This window comes from Callithrix jacchus, chromosome 17, assembly GCF_049354715.1.
Source record: "Callithrix jacchus isolate 240 chromosome 17, calJac240_pri, whole genome shotgun sequence".
In the NCBI taxonomy this organism is placed as follows: Eukaryota; Metazoa; Chordata; class Mammalia; order Primates; family Cebidae; genus Callithrix; species Callithrix jacchus.
Genome location: NC_133518.1, coordinates 44,468,176 through 44,486,198, shown reverse-complemented (window position 1 = coordinate 44,486,198; position 18,023 = coordinate 44,468,176). Strand labels below are relative to the sequence as shown.

General features: G+C 43.5%; 1 protein-coding gene across 3 annotated transcripts in view; it reads left to right on the top strand.

Moving 5' to 3' along the window:
- The window catches only part of CLSTN2 (calsyntenin 2), a 669,035-nt gene that overhangs the window by 35,536 nt on the left and 615,476 nt on the right, over window positions 1-18,023 (top strand). The window lies entirely within an intron of this gene.

Genomic DNA, 18,023 nt, shown 5'->3' with positions numbered 1-18,023 from the left:
ACATTCTCCCTGCTAGTCCTCAAAACTCCAACCCAACTGCATGAATGTCTTTGCTTAGACCCTGTCTATGCTCCTGTCCGCTGCTTTGTGCATGTTGTATGCTCTGTCTATAACACCTTCCACCACCACTCTTGGAGGAGGACCTGTGCCCCCAGGCTCTTTTCAAATGAGACTCTTCCAAAGCAACCATCAGCCACTGGCTCCAAGTTCAGGGATCTCTCTTCTCTTAAACTCTGTAGCCCTTTAGACCCACATCATGGCATTGGTTCTCCCCTGTGACACTCTAGACTGTCCCAATTCTCCAAGTCTGTGAGTAACTTGAAGGTAGGTACCTACAGATAGAGTGACATAAAAGGACAGGACACCTGCTTTAGAGTCAGACCACTGGGCTCAAGTCACCTTGTTCCCCTACTTACCAGCCATGGAAACTGTGATTAGTCACTAGGCTATTTCTAGAATGACTGGGGTATGTGGGTAGGGGAGGGTAATACAAAGTAGTGTCTGTGTGCCCCTCCAAGAGATTTGGATGTAATTTGGGCTAGGCTGTGGCGTGGACACCAGAATTTTTTTAAAGCTGCTCAGATGACCCTGATAAGGAGCAAAGTTTGAGAGCCACTTGGCTAACCTGCCTGAGTAGGTAGGTTACAAGTTACTCTGAGATCACATCCCTGCCACCCAGGGTTCCTGGCACCATGTGAGCTGACATGTGTGAAACATCTGGTGGGGCATGCTCTCTGTATGCTGGCAATAGATGGTGATTGTTATAGTTATGGTTCAATTTTGTAATCTCCACAGTACCTGGCATCATGTCTTGGACAGAGGAGGTGCTCAAAGCCTAGTTCTAAAATGCAAAATGTAAGGAAGTATGTGATAGATATGAGATCAGTCTATAACCTCATGAGGGCTTGTGAGGCATGTGTGAAAGCCCTTAACCATTTATGGTGTGCTCCTCTGTGCCAGGCATTTGGACTATTTCGGTGATGATGCTTGTCACAAGTGACCTGTAAATGGCTTTGCGTGGCTCATCCTGAACACAGCTGCAGTGGGCCATAGTGGGCCCTCCATCTCTGCAGATGCATGCAGCATTTCCACCTGAGGTTGCCTCCTGCCATCTCACTGAGATAGAGCTGAGCAGGTGCTGAAGTTGTTGTTTCCAAGGGTAACGGCAGCCTCCTTAAGTCGTAAGTCATGATGAGACAGTGTTTGGGACAGGGTGCAAACTGTAGAAATAGTGCTTATATGTAATGATGGGATTCATCTAAAGCTAAGGGAATAGTGGCAAGATCCACTGTGCACCTGCCCTTTGCCCTGTGTCAGTGCATTACAGAGTGTTATGGAGGGCTGATGGTCTTTGTAAAAACTTGGGTAGGCAACACTGCTTTTAATGGTATTTTTTTTTTGCCTTGAGGAAATCAATCAAAGGGAAGATTAGGGTTTAGAATTGTCAAACTTCCTTCTTTGCACTCATTTGCTCTTTACAGGCTGGGTAGCTATTAGTCCTTTTTGATGCCAGAGAAAAGAATGACCATTGAAGGTTTGGAGTCTTAGTGCTGTTAAATGAAATGCTTACATCATAAACAATACCCCTGATTATGAGGGACATTGAGGAGCTTCAGTGCTTTGCAGGGCTGGAGAGAAATGAGATGAGAGGCCTCATCAAAGAGCAGTCAATTATTTTAAAGATGAGTTGGCATCTTTTAATTTCTCACCAGATAACAAAATATATATTTGAGCCTGAGGCTGTTGTTTCATTTCTGGTGTATTCAGCAAAATGTATTCAACAATCATTTATTGAATGTTCCTTGGTACCAGGCCCTGGGCTTGAGGCTGGAGATACACAGAGGAATGGGCCATAGTTGCTGTCCTTGGGAAGATCCCTGTATGCAAGGGAAAGGGGTAGAATGCAGAGCACTGCAGACTTCCTGGAGAAGGTATGACCTGAGACAGGCGTGGATAAAGGAGAGGGGTTGCCCAAGCAGGAACAGTTGATAAGCATGGAAGGGGTCTACATCCAAGTGAGCCAAGGCTTACCCAGAAATGCAGCACTTCCTTCATGAGCAGGTGGATACCTTGGATTCTGAACCCACACCTGGTTGCAGAATACAAAATGTGGGTCTGCCTACATTCTAGCCATGGAGAATGGGACAAAACAGATCTTCCTTAATCAGGAGGTAGAGGAGTGGAGACTGAAGGATGGGAGACATGGATTCTAGTCCAGCTGTGCCTCATCCCCGTGTATGACATGGGCTCTCCTGGCCCCCTGGGGTCCAGTGTCACCATCTGCAAAATGCAGCCTCTGGTAGTCTCTGAATCCCTGACCATAGGTATTGAGGAGGGTCAGGGAGACTGTTCGCAGAGGCTTCATGTAAGAATGAGTTTGGTAGGGCCCTGAGGGGGCGGTGTGGGTTTTACAATTTGGTGGATCCTCATTTATTCTTTCCAGCATCCTAAAAGTATTTTAGTCCTCTGTCCTACCTCCAGGCTGCAGGCAGAGGATGAATGAAGGAAATAATATTATGAACATCTCTCTGGGGTCGAATACTCTGTAAGTATAAGCTGAGTGGAGAGGAAGGAGCAGGCCATGGACGCAGACAGTGGAATTTACACTCTGCTGCATCACTTGCTGACAACGTCACCCCTATTCTCAGAGTTTTGCTCTCCGTCAGTAAAATGACCGCAACCCCAGTTATTCAATGGCTTGTGAGGAATCCATGAGATCATCCATGGAAGCCCTTAGTAGAAGGCCTAGCCCATTGCCAGCACTCAGTTAATTGTAGTCAAGGACATGCATAATGCTGTTACAGCTCCCACAATGCAGGGGATGCATGATGGGCAATGCAGGGAGCAATGCTGAAGGCACCTCCTGCTGCCTCCCACCAGGAGGAAGAGTGTGAGGACTGTAGAACCATTGTTTCCTTCTACCTGGCCCTCAGGTAGCTCTCAGTAGTGGCATTACATGACTGGACAGATGAATGAATGAATGAATAAACAGAAATGGCCCTCCAGCATTTTTGCTCAGAATTTTGTTTGCATATGTGCCTCTATTACATAATAATTGTGCCTTTAGTCTACCTTGAAAAATAAAAAGGACTGCTACAGTTTCATATATGGATGAGATGTTGGATAATCAGGCTGGTGGGAAAGGAAACTGATCCTTATTTGGTGCTCACCGTGAGCGGGGCTCTGAGGGCTTTTGTGACAGATGCTGAGGTGAGGCCTTGAAGCCAGGCACCCTTGATCTTACAGCCATAGGGCTCTGGCAGGAGCGTGATCTGCCATGAGCCATCCCCACACTTCTGTGAGGTTTTCTTCATGACTGAGGAGCCGCATCTCCATGACTGCCTTGGTCTCAAGGGAAGCATGTGGGTGAGAAGCAAGGCAGGGTGTCCGGTCTTCCTTAGCATCAAGTTCCAGCCACAGGCTTGTTAGTGACTGGCTCAGTTCAGTGGCCAGAACGTAGAAACTCAGCTAAAAATTGGCGGGTTCACCTCAGTAGAGCTTTCATAAGTGGGTTTGTCTGATCTAAAGGTAAGATGTTAGGAGCCTGGGGGTTGAGGGGAAGAACTTGTCCTCAGGAACAAGGGCCAGCAGCTGGTCTGCAATACTGGAGACTGGGGTGAGTGGGGTAGAGGGAGGGTAGGAACTTGGGGCTCTGACCCTGCCTGGTTGGGAAAAAAATGGTATTCTTTCTCTCTCTCTTTCTCTCTTTTCTTTCTACTCTTTCTTTCCTTTCCTTTCTTTTCTTCTTTTTAATTGAGATAGCATCTCTTTCTTTCACTCAGGCCAAGTACAGTGGTCTAATCATGGCTCACTGCAGCCTCAACTATCTGAATTCAAGCAATTCTCCTGCCTCAGCCTCCTGAGTAGCTGCAACCACAGGCACCTGCCACTACACCCAGCTAAAAAAAATTTTTTTTTTGAGATGGAGTCTCACTCTGTCACCCAGGCTGGAGTGCAGTGGTGTGATCTCATCTCACTGCAACCTCTACCTTCCAGGTTTAAGCAATTCTCTTGCCTCAGCTTCCTGTGTAGTTAGGACTACAGGCACCTGCCACCACACCAGATAGTTTTTGTATTATTGGTAGAGACAGGGTTTCAACATATTGGCGAGGCTGGTCTTGAACTCCCGACCTTGGGATCTGCCCACCATGGCCTCCCACTGCACCTGGCCAATTTTTTAATATATTTGTAGAGGCAGGGTCTCTCTATGTTACCCAGGCTGGTCCCAAACTCTTGGGATTTGATTCTTCCTCCTCAGCCTACCAAAGTACTGAGACTAAAGGCATGAGCCACCACTCCTGGCCAGAAATGGTACTTTCAAGAAGCTGATATTGCCCACCCTGGCAGAGTTCTGGGAAAGGATAGGTGGGGCCTGTGGTTTTATCAGGAAGAAGAATTAGTTTAGCATAGTAAAGCCTGGCCCTGGAACTTGGGGTGGAAACTCCTGAATTATTCGGAACAACACAATCTCGGCTGTTCCTTTTCCAAGTTGCCAATTTTGCAGTTCTGCCCAAGTCCAATTTGCCCGTAAGCCCGAGAGAAGGTCATTGTGATGTATACATTTGTGGGAAATTGCAGTGACAGTGAAAGTGCAGGCTTTGGGACCTCAAGATGACACTGCCTGTCCTGTGAGAACCAGTTTGGAAACTGGAGCCATAGGGCAAGGACTAAAATCTCTGATTTCTTGGACTCAACCAAGACATGTTCACGCCTTCCTCCATAAGAATCTCTCTCTGCACTCCTGCCCACATCGAGAAATGGTCCAAGATACACTGTTAGTTGTCCTGCTCTAGGGGAGTGATATACCAGGGCTAATTTGGATCACCTTTCCCTGCTCCCCCAGAGGGCGTCACGTGATCCCCCCAGGGCCCAGCAAAGGGGAGATAGGGTGTCTGGAAGAATAGCGACGTTCTCCTGCGAGCTGCATTGACCGAATTTACACTCTTGCTAAATGTTTTACAGTGCATGTTGCACTGAGTAAATTGAAATTGGGCAGGAAGGATTTTAACCAATTCATCAGTCCAAGTAAATCTCTGTTAAGAGGTAGAAATGAGCTCTTATGGGGATAATAGCCATAGGAAAACAAAGTACAATAATATTCTTCTCTTTCTAAATTGTGTATAAAATCAATTGCTGGTTCCCTACTAAAAAGCCTAATGCCTTGTGAGGTAGTTTATTCTGCGAGATCAGGCCTGAGGGTTGTTGGCAGACTGGCAGCCCTCTGGCACCGTACAGAGGTCTAGGATATTCATTTAGAGAGGAGAGCAGAGGAGGAGAGTCAGGTGCGCTGGTAGTGGTGTTGCCATGATTGTAGGTCTCTAAGGCAGGTGGGGTGAGGCTGCTATCTCACTTTGAGTGCCTCACTCTCATGCTTCAGCTCATGTAGTCCCAGGATATCTCTATGGAGGAGGAGCTGTGTGTGCAGGCAGGAGGCTGAGACTCTGAGTGAGAAAGTGCATTCTAAAATGCCTCCTGGCTGGTTAGAGACAAAGCTGGGAGTGGTTACCTCCACCCTGGACCTCAATGTAAGAGCTGTAGCTTCCTGGAGCCCTAAGGAGGGGGAGTAGCAGGCACAGTCTCAAGAACTGGGGTGGGAGGTGGGTCTGAGGAAGTCTGCCAAGACAGCACCTTGGGCAAAGTGGGGGCACTAGGGGAAACTGAATGAGTTGCTCAGGCTCTGGGATGGTAAGGGGAGGCTGCAGGACCTGGGCTTGATTGTGTACTCCCTCCACTCAGAGGCCACACCTCTCACAGACCCACTGTCTCCCTGGTGCCTGGCATAGAGTCAGTGGTTGTTGAGTGTGTATGAATGAATGAATGAATACCATTCTGCCAATATTAATTGCAAATGTGACATAGGATTATGAGTAGAAGTTATTCCATTTAATCAGGACTGAGAGACTGATGGAGGCATTACAAAATAGCATTCAGGAAGGAGCTCTTGGTTGTAAGAAAGGGGCTGTCATGTCTGACCCTTAGACACGTGTGAAGATAGGAATGAAGCAACTTGGGCTCCTTGAAACACAACTTCGTGAAGACAGGTACTGCGTTCTGGTCATATGTATGTCCCAGCATCCAGGCCAGGCTGATACATAGTGGGACACAGTGGGTGCTTGTCCAGGGAATGAGTAAATGGACAATTTCCCCGTCACCTCTCTGCAGTGAATGCATGCTTTCTGGGGACAGCTGAATCACGGCCACAGCCATGGCAACAGCTGCCACAACACAGGAGCTGCCACAACAACAGGCCTGCATTGAGTTCTTACAGCCTTGTCAGGCAGCGTGCTGAGGGCTTTTGACACCATACTTCATGAAATTCTCATGACAGTTATGAGGCAGGTTCTAGTGCAGAGAGGCTGACGTTTGCAGGTAGCATGAAGTTGACTTTTCCATGAAGTGATTTCAGATCAAAAGCCTGAAAACTACAACTAATCAATCTACCATAACCCCTGTGGGCAGACCGTGGTTGTATGCAGATCATTGACATTTCAGAATCTGTCCAACACTCTGCCACCAAATGTTTTTGCAGAACAGTCATAGCTGGCAGACCAGCCTATAGATTACAGCAAGAGCCTGCTCTACTACCCTGGGGATCGGGAGTGTCCTGGTGTGATAGTGCCCTTATCTCCCTCGCTGATGCACCCTGGTCTTCTTCTCTGGGCCCACCCAGGAATTAAAGCCCTTCCAGGACTGGCAGAGCCATCGAAATTTGCCAGAAATCTGAATAATAAGAAGAGAATTACTAACATCTGCCACTTAAGGAAGCAGCATCTGTGTGCAAGGCACTGAGCCAGGTGCTCTACATATGGGATTTCAGATAATTCATCACAATGTGGGAAGTAGGTACTGTTCTGCTCAGTGCACAGATGAGGGAAACTGAGGCTCAAGGACGTTAAACAACTTGTCCCAAGCCACTCCACTTTTAAGTGGTAGATCCAGGATTCAAATGGAATCTGCCTGAGGTCAAAGCCCCTGCCTCACCCACTGCCCAGAGTGCCAAGTCCTGGGATGAATTCATCCAGCAGGGATAGCTGGGTCAGAGGAAAGAACAGTGCCCACTGTCCTGGCACAGCATGCAGTTGACACTCCTCAGGCTGGTCAGCTCACCTCTCCAAGCCTCCTCTCCCACACCCGTAATATGAGGGTATGAAACATGCTGAGGGGTCAATTCCGTGGGGGTATTGTGCACTGCTGTGTGTGCATTGATATGAGTGTGTGCCTGTGTGTGCACACACGTGTGTTGGCAAGTGAGACACCTACAAATGTCCCAAGCAATTATACTTCCTAGAAGGCAAATATTCAGTTTACTCCTTTAAAGACCTCCAGTAATGAAGCAGCCGCCCACTCCATCTGCCTCCTCTTCCTGCTCCAGCCAGTTGCCACCTGGACCTGGGGCCTGGGGAGGACCAGCAGACACTCCATTTGCAAATAAGATTAAGTGGGGGAGAAAAGACAAAACCTTCGACTCTCCATCCTGCCTGGCAGTGCTAGCATTTGATTTGCCGGTGAGAATATGAGTCAGTGTTATTCCTGCTGTTTCCTCAAGTGTTCCTGGGTCCTTAGATGATCCCTCATCCCCACCACATCTCTTCTACCAAGGAGCTGGCTTTGGGATCACACAGGCAAGCAGGCTGCAGGTTCAGACAGGGATGGAACAAGAGATAAAGGAAGAATGGAGAGGAGGAGGGAAGAAGGAGCAACCCAGAGAAAAGTACCTCATGGTAGGAGAACACTATGAGCAGGAACCCTCCTTGGCTGGTACCCCTGGGCCCAGGCTCCACATGGCCTCCTGAGTCTTACTATGCTGATCTCTGTTCTTCTCTTGTTCTTCCAGAAACCCAGATTGGTCTTGAGTAAAATGAGGGCGTTAGCTATAAACAGCATCAACTAGTATACCTGTGCTCTTTTCACTCCTTCACCCACAAATCTCTAAGGAACCTACTAGATTAAGTATTTTGGCACCAGCGGGGCTGAGTCTGTGCCAGCACCATTCTATTTCACATACTTTGCAGCACTTCTGGGACATTCCTTGCTTTGTACTGACTTTTTTTTCTTTTTTTTGCTAACCAGGTCTGTGTGGCTGGTGGGGCTGGGAAGCGGGTGGGGGGCAGTGGGCAGTGCCCTGACCAGGCAGCCTGGACGTTGCAGAAAAACCACTGCTTAGCACAGAACAGACCTGCAGGTGCTTCTGTGCACTGGCCAGGGCAGAGATCAAACATTATTTTTTACTCCTCACCTGCTGAGAAAAATATAGCTTTGGAATTGAGATTATTTTTCCATGCTCTCTGCTCAGCATGTTCTTAATGCTTCCCTTGCTGGCCTGTTTCCGTGATGCCTTGTGACATGGGAGAGAACGGACATTTCCCATTTTGTTACTGGGAGTGGCTGGCTCTGAAGAAGGCCCCCAAGCAGGAGCATTCACATTTGGGGAACCCTGTGCCAAACACAAACACCAGAGAAAGGGCTTCTGCAGAGGTGTAAGAAGAACAAAAGGGACATTTTTGCCTTAATGGTACCAGGAGCAGAAAAAAAGCAAAGGATCCTGAGATCCTCTCTGCAATAGTTCACAAAATCTGAGTCTAACAAAGCTAAGTACCTGTTATTTCCAGGTGCAGTGTTAGGCCTTTCTCAACTCTGTTGGTGATAAAACACTTTTCTCATGGGATACTTATACATTTGTTTTTCAACTGTTACTCTGGGGATAATATCTCTATCCTCATTAAAAACTCTCCGATATGTGAGTGCGTGTGGCAGAGACTGTCAGAGATAATGAGCATATAAACTTCAAGTTTGGAGGTTTAGATTTTGCTTAGTTATATTATTGTTGAATATAAAGTATCCAGAAAAGAAGAATGATAGAATCAAGATGGTTATTAAGTTTGGAAAACACAAAATCCTGTGCAAAAAAGGAAGAGTAACTATATGCACCTCTTTGACTTAGCTGGGAATAGCATCTACCATCATCACTTCATAAACACTGAATATCGAGCTAACCAAAGTACAATATAACTAACTCTACTGGGAGGATGGGGGAGAGTGTGTGTGTGTGTGTGTGTGTGTGTGTGTGTGTGTGTGTGTGTGTGTTATATGGACGGGAGAGAGAACCAGGACTAAATCATCATCTTCCAAAGTAGAGAGTCAATAGCTAATGCCAAGAGGTGAAAAATTAGGTAGCAGTATAGGCATGTTGTTTAGTGATATGGAGGCTAATAATGACAGTCAGCTAAAATAGTTAAAAGCAGTTGCCTAGACAAGTGGGAAATGGGGCAGAGGGAAGATTCAGGATAAATGCTGCATTTTGGCAACAAACCCTATAGAATGATTTGACTATTTAAAAACCATGTGCCTGTAGAACTTTGATAAAAAGTAATTATACATTTTTTTAAAGTAAAATATTCAAAAATAGTTCTATAATACCTAGGGGATCCTCTTACACATGCCCCATGATGTGTGCCCCCGCTTTGAAGGTGACAGGCCTGGGGAACTATAAGAGCTTGACCCCGGTTTCTGAGCCCCACACACTGGTGCCTCTGATCGGCAGTAAATGCCCAGGGTTCCAGGCCAGTCTCAGTGACTGTGGGCCTCTGTGCCTTTCTACGCTGGCATCGCTGCATCTTTTGTGAGGGTTTCATTATCAGTGACCATCGCCCCAAATAGCAGAGTCCTTGAGGTTTCTCACCTGTTCACAGTGGGAATTCAGGGTGAATGTGAGACGTTCTGTGGTCATTCATTATTTATATTTCCTTGCTCATGGAGCTCAAAATAACATTGGTCTATTTCTCACCAGCCAAGTAGCTAAAGTCCAGGTTCTGTGGACATGCCCGGATCTGTGGAAGTTAGGGCTCCCACACACCACAGCCCGCATGCCTGTGAGATTGCTCGCTGACATATCCCAGGCACAGAGCCATTTCTAAAAAATAATTTAAAAAATTAAGTCCAGGTTTCTATAGAGAGCTTCTTGACGGGTTCCCTGAGGAATAGTATTTAATTTTTGAAAATCAAGGTGAGATATTTTCTCTGCTTTCTGCTGTATCACCATTGTTGTTATCACTGTCATCATCAGCCAGTACTTATGTGCCAAAACGAAACTCTTTTTTTTTTGCCATATTTGTTGTTTAATTATTTGGATGAGTGCAATTGGATGTACCTCATATTATATAACAATATAACTCTACATAGATAGCAACATACTTACACCTATGCACACAAAAACAGTCAAAAGGGGAAAGAGACAAACTAAAAAAAATGAAAGAATATTAAAATATGAAGTATTGAGTTGGGATGCTTTTTCTTTTTTTTTTAACTGCATTTTAGGTTTTGGGGTACATGTGAAGAACATGCAAGATAGTTGCATAGGTACACACGTGGCAGTGTGATTTGCTGACTTCCTCCCCATCACCTATATCTGGCATTTCTCACCATGCTATCTCTCCCCAACTTCCCACCCCCACTGTCCCTCCCCTATTCCCCCCAACAGACCCCAGTGTGTAGTGCTCCCCTCCCTGTGTCCATGTGTTCTCATTGTTCAACACCCACCTATGAGTGAGAATATGCGGTATTTCATTTTCTGTTCTTGGGTCAGTTTGCTGAGAATGATGTTCTCCAGGTTCATCCATATCCCTGCAAAAGGACACGAACTCATCGTTTTTGATGGCTGCATAATATTCCATGGTGTATATGTGCCACATTTTCCCTTTCCAGCCTATAATCAATGCACATTTCGGTTGGTTCCAGGTCTTTGCTATTGTAAACAGTGCTGCAATGAACATTCGTGTGCATGTGTCCTTATAGTAGAACGATTTATAATCCTTTGGATATATACCCAGTAATGGGAATGCTGGGTCAAATGGAATTTCTATTTCTAGGTCCTTGAGGAATTGCCACACTGTGTTCCACAATGGTTAAACTAATTTACATTCCCAGCAACAGTGTAAAAGTATTCCTATTTCTCCACATCCTCTCCAGCATCTGTTGTCTCCAGATTTTTTAATGATTGCCATTCTAAGTGGCATGAGATGGTATCTCAATGTAGTTTTGATTTGCATTTCTCTAATGACCAGTGATGATGAGCATTTTTTCATATGTTTGTTGGCCTCGTGTATGTAAAGTGTCTGTTCATATCTTTTCCCCACTTTTGAATGGGCTTGTTTTTTTACTTGTAAATCTGTTTTAATTCTTTGTAGATTCTGGATATTAGCCCTTTGTCAGATGGGTAAACTGCAAAAATTTTTTCCCATTCTGTTGGTTGCCGATTCACTCTAATGACTGTTTCTTTTGCCATGCAGAAGCTGTGGAGTTTGATTAGGTCCCATTTGTCTATTTTGGCTTTTGTTACCAATGCTTTTGGTGTTTCGTTCATGAAGTCCTTGCCTACTCCTATGTCCTGAATGGTTTTGCCTAGATTTTCTTCTAGGGTTTTTATGGTGTTAGGTCTTATGTTTAAGTCTTTAATCCATCTGGAGTTAACTTTAGTTTAGTTTAGCCAAAACTAAACTCTTGGCTTCTCCCTCTGAAACCCATTCTCCTTCTTCCCCCTCACCTGGTGTTCTCTATCTCAGCAAATGACATTTCCGTACATCTGCTTGTTCAGGTCATCTTGCAGTCAGTCATCTTTACTCTTGTCTGTTCCTCTAACTTTCCATCTACTAGGAAGTCCTATGAATTCAACTTTCAAAATGCATTTATAATCTAATAACTTCTACACCTGTATAGTGACCGCAACAGAGACCTGGTTGGTCTGGGCCACCAGCATCTCTCACCTGAATCACTGCAGTAGTTTCCCGGCAGTCTCCTTGCTCCCACCCTGGGCCCCTAGTCTGAAAACGCAAATCTTAAAACTCTCTTGCCTTTGCAGGCATCTATGTTCTACAAAAGTGGCCACCTCCCCTGTTTTATTTTCCATCATTCTGTCCCCACATTTCTCTGCTTCATCCACACTCTTTCTCTTCTACTTTCTGGACCACTTCAAGCTTGCTCCTGGCTCCGGGTCTTTGCACTTGGAGTTCCTGGATGGACTTTTACTCCAGATGGCCATGTCCTTGCTTTTTCACTTCATTTAAGTCCCTGCTGAAATGCAAGCTCATCAGGAGCCCATCTATGAATATATTATGGAAAATCGTGTCCTTTTTCTTGCTCATCACTGTCTCTTTCCTTCTCCTGCTTTATGCGTCTTCATAGTACTTACTGATTCTACACTATATTATCTATTAGTTATTTATCTTCTCCCCCAGACCATAATCCGTATGAGAGTATCTCACATTTTTATCCCTGATTTATCCCCAGCCCCAGAACAGCATCACCACAGGTAGGCACTTGGTAGATATGTTTTGAATGTCTCAGTGAAACAATTGTGCACCCAGTGTGGGAGGAGGATTTCCTGGCACTGCAGGATATAGAGACTTGTCCTATGCCGACACCAGGTTTGTCATACCTGCGGAGAGCTAACTGACCACATGAGTGGTCCACACTGACTTCCAGCAGGAATTGGGAGGTTGTTTATTGCCTTATTTGTTATTTCTTGTAACTCATGCCTAGATATCTGAAATTAATGGTGTGTGCTATCATGTGGGGAGGGGCAGAGAATTTCCTGCAGTTGGAATTTTATGTGTGGGTTTGATCGGGCAATCAAAGCTATCTTGCTTGTGGGTCATCTGCAAATATTAGGGTTTTACTATCATGTCTCAGTGGTCTCATCTCTTTTCTCTCACCTTTTTGGAAAATGTCATTCTCTCAACTGACTTTTTGAGAAGATTTAGCTGCATGCATGGGGAATAATACTGCCCCCACCCCCAAACTGACCTCTTTATGAAAATGCAGTGATAGTTTAAAATGCTTTTGAGCATCGGCTGTATTCTTAGCTCTGTTCCAGGTAACAGGTGGAACATCAGCCCTGCAGTTTAAGCTTCTTCACAGGGATGAGTGTGAACCATGTAAAATAGTGAGTATTCTTGTGGTATTAATGGCCTTTGAAAGCACAGGCCTCATGTAATTTTTGTCATTGCCTATTCTTCAAGATGGCTATGCCAAGTTTCCATTACTTCAACTTTCTTCTTCAACAAATGGAACGCCAGACATTAATTAAATGTCAATGACTATTCTTGCCAGTTCAATTTTCTGGCTCTATTTAATTAGAATTAAATGGTGAGCAAGGTTAGGCAGACTAAATCAAAGGAACAAAAAGAGTTCAGGCATCCGAACTGTGTCCCTGCATTTGCTAAATCAATTTCAATTAGCTGCCCAAAGCCACGTGGCTGCTCTGTGAAGGAAGGTGGTTGCCTTTTTGGAGAGAATCTCTGCTCTTCCCAGTCATCCACTTTGGCTTTGGGCCATCCCAGGGCCCTAAGAGCCTCTGCCTACTTTGGGCTCATGGTGCAAGGTAAACAAGTGAAAAGGTGGATCTCCACGCTGGGAATCACAGATGGAGAAGGAAACTCTGTCCCTTTTCAAGGCTGTCCCACCCTGACCCCTCCCGCTCTTACTGATCAATATCTGTCTTCAGTCCAATACTGCTGGGTTGAAGAGTTGCCATGATTTGTGTATTCCCTTCCCTCTATTGGCAGAGCAAGGAAGTATAGACCTGAGAGATGAGGAGCTTGCTAATTCAGCCAATAATAATTTATATGCTACTCAGGAGAAGCCAAATTTACTATGGGCAGGTTTTCCTAACTGAATTAAGGGTTCATCAGCAAATTAAAATATACAGCTAATTTCTTGTCTCTTTGTCTGCTTGGTTTTGGTTGAATTTTTATATTTTCAGGCATTATTAAAAATACAATTTTAGACTACAGTCAGCCAAATGAACTTACCATCTGCTCCAATTATACTTTAGGGGGCTTTTGATATGAATTTTAAATATATTTATACTTGTGAATGATAGCATATTATATTAATATTAAAACATCCCCATTTTTTTTTTTTTTTTTTAGTTACAAAATGCTCACAGGTTCCTTAGTAGATATAAGAGTCTTGGTATTCAGATGCTTCTTGGGGGCTTAATTTCTGCTATATGAGAATATGTAATAGCTACAAATGCTAGAAAGTTTTTAAACAATGCTCAGAGAGGCTTCTTTATTTGGCATCTGCAACTTATCAACTTTCATAGATCTGAGAAAGCCATGTACGGCAACTCTGACCCACTGCTGGGCGGTATTGTTCAGAACCAGTCTGTTTGTGAGTAAAGGTTCGTCTGTAGTTTCACTGTATTGCTACTAAAAATCCCCCTGTGGAGTAATACATTATGGTTAAAGTCTCAAATCAGCCTTTGTTGCAGCCCATCAAGAAGAAATGTGCATGTCACCTGAATAGAATAGAGAAAAATCATGAAAGACTCAATAAAACTGGACATGACTAGATAATATTAATTTGGAAATGTTGATAGTGGACCAATTCTAGACATTAGTTCAGAGTATATATATGTGTGTGTGTATATATATAGAGAGAGAGAGGGAGAGAGAGAGAGGGAGAGAGACATCATATTATAGACTACAGAGGGTATTACATAGACTATATTGTATATGGACCATATTATATATATAGTGTATATGTGTATGTGTATATATATGTGTATATATATATAATCTGGTTGTGCATGAGAGTTCTGTAATGATCAGTACTTCAAAGCAATCACTGATATTTTAGAAACAAAAGCAACAAATAAAAACTTCAGAGATCAGCTCTTTCCTATGCAAGGTCTGCCTCTAATCTGGTATTTTTTTTTCTATTACTGGAAGCATTTGGGGCTAGTTTTGGCATGTTATATTCTTATATTTTGACTGGTGAAATTTGATTTTACATGTGTTGCTTACTTTTAATAAGTAGCCACTCTTGTGGAAATCTGTTTATAAAGAGAGTGGACTGAAAGAAAAAAAAAGAGGGGAAGGATGGTTTTCATCTTTAATATAATCTGACCACATTAAAATCTTAATTAGAAAAGAAGTTTTAAGCTGTGGGTCTCGTCTGGAGAAATATGCCTGAAAGCACTCCTAAGAGAGAAAAGAGCTTTTTCCTTAATTCACTATCATAAGATTTACATATTCATTCCAAGGCCTTGAAATTATCCTCTGTTTTAACCTTAAAGTCATAAGAATCCAAATGCTATTATATTATGAACTTTGGAGATAGGAGGGATTATTTCATATGAATAACACTGCTGTCTACCAGATTTCTAAAATTATAAAATTATATGTAAATTCCACTTTTAATTAAATATTTAAATATAATTTGATTTAAATTTCTTGAAGAATAAAAATGCCTCTTTCTTTCAATATTATAGTTAATTAAACTATGTAATAATTTGCTACATAATTTTAATATTTAAAAACAATCAACCTCCAAATTATTTAGGAGATACTGTATATCTCGTTTTGTTTTGTATAAAGTGCTATATATGTTAAATGAAGCTTACCTAATTAACAGTATGTTGTTAACTTTGCATATTTGTAATAATATGAAATTAAAACTCAGTAGTCTAATGCTTCTAAAAATAAATATATAAAGGTCTATTATTTTTTAATCATTTGTAATTTGATTCAGCCTCCCCAAAAGTTCTTCATTCCTTACATTTCTTTCTTTCCTTTTTGGTTGTCTCTTGGAACCGAAGGTAAAACTTATTGGCATCAGTCCACAAATTGATCTGTCTCTTTAATCAGCTAATCAGTGGGTTATTTGCAATAATGGCATGTTTAAAAATATTCATCATGGGACTCAAGAAGGAGAATAAGAGGGAGCTTGGGTTTGAGACAGCAGTGGAGACAAGGGGTTGCAGACACCCACTGTGTGGTAACGCAGGGAACAGGTACATTCTAATTTTGGCCAAGAGCCTGGGTTGTTACTCCAGAAACTATTCTCCAGGATGGTCCGTGGTCATGGAGGCTACATTGGTGTTTCTCATAAGCAAGGAATGTTATCAAAGATGCTGCATCAGGAGATTAAGGCACTACCAGAAAGAAGTACATCTAGTCACTCTCTCTGCTCTTATTCTCCCTTTCCCCTGTTCCAGTTGGGTTTTGGTAGCCGCAAGGCATGGAGAGTATTCTGCTGCTGTTCTTCATGCTCTCAGCAGCCTTTAACACTGATGACCATCCCTTCCTCCCAAAAACACTGACTTTTCTTAAACGTTGTGACATCAGAGTTTGTCATTCTCCTACCTCCCACACCCCTCTGTTCTGATTTCTTTCTTCTTTCCAACTCCTCTGACCCTTGTGTTAGCCTTTCTTGGGCTATTTCCAAGGTGCTCTTCTAAGCTCTGCTTATATCACTCCCTAAACAATTCTATTCAGTGCTGTGATGAGATGCTTTAAATATCATCTATAAGGTGAAAGTTTCCAAAAGTTGTACCTCTAACTCCTGCCTTGTATCTCAAATTCCTTGCTTGATATTTCCACTTGGATCCCAGTTGAATATCTCAAAGGTCAAAACAGAATGCTTGTTCCCCTATTCCTCATTGCCAATTCCCAGCAAATCTGTTCCTTTTCCTATCTATACCACAGCTGCTCCAGCTAAAAAACCCTTCCTTTTTTTTACCCATTACTTGCAGTCCAGAAACAATGCCACCAGCCTCATCTCCAAAACGTGTTTCAGATCTTCCCAGTTCTCTCAATCTCCACTGCCACGAGCAGCACACACCACTGCTGCATGTCAGGATCCCGGTCACCTGTTAACGTGGTTTCCTTCTCTGGTTTCCACAATTTGCTCTCCACGGGCAATTCTTCACTCAACAGATTTTTTTTTTTTTTGAGACATAGTCTTGCTCTGTCACCCAGGCTGGAGTGCCGTGGTGCAATCTCAGCTCACTGTAATCTCCACCTCCCATGTTCAAGGGATTTTCCTGCCTCAGCCTCCCAAGTAGCTGGGACTACAGGTGCACACCACCACGCCCAGCTAATTTTTTGTATTTTTATTACAGATGGTTTCACTGTGTTAGCCAGGATGATCTCAATCTCCTGACCTCATGATCTGCCTGCCTTGGCCTCCCAAAGTGCTGGAACTACAGGCATGAGCCACTGTACCTGGCTCTCTCAACAGATTTTCTAAGGCAAATAAGATTAGCTCACATTCCTGCTTAAAACGTTCCAATGGCTGCCCATTGTCCTCTATCTAAAATCTAAACTCAGCCATGACCTGAAAGTCTCAGAGTGGGGATGGAGCAAGTCTAGTACTAAGTAAAAAGCTAGAGAGTTGGCCATTTCTGTATAAGCAAAAAAAGATAACCCAAATAAAGTGGTGTGAAGTAGAATTTGGAGAGCTTCTTGAGTTGTGTTCCCTCACAAATCCTCCTAGGTGATCCCCTCAGCTTAAGTCAACCATTTGATAAATGGTCCTTTGGGTTCTCTAGATTGTATTTCCTAGCTGGGGGGTTCTGTGGGTGTGTATATCCTGAAACTCTGACATTGCAGATTCTGTGTTCATGTGTGATTGTGTGTTTATGTTCCCATGTTCATTGTTTTTCCTAAAGGTAGAATCCATTGCTTTCATCACTTCTCAAAGAGATCTGTAGCTGTCACTAAAAATGGCTTATTTGAATACAGGGACTTAGGCACGAAGCTGGGGAAAAGAAAGCGATTGAATCTCGGTTGCTCTGCCATGCCTTTGGAGTGTGTGTGTATTCAGGGTCTGGTTGCCAGGAGGTTCAGTTTGTGTTAACCAGACTGAACAGTAGGATTTCCTGGGATTATGGGAATTTTCTGTATCTGTGCCATTTGGAATGGTAGTCACTAGCAATATGTGCATTGGAAATGTAGCTTGTGTGACTAAGAAACAGAATTTTTAAACTTCACTGAATTTTAAAACTTTGATGAATTTAAATTGAATAGCCACATGTGGCTAGTGGCTCCCACACTCGTCACGGCAGGCTCAAGCCTTGTTGTCCTAGTGTAACTGGAGATCAATTAACTGTTTCAAATAAAATCTAGCATTTTAATTGTTTACAAGCTCTTTAGCATCTCTTTCTCAAGTCGTGCTAGCCTTGGGAGGCAGACTGGGCATGTTTTCGTCTATGATATTATTGAAGAAACAGTCATATCTAC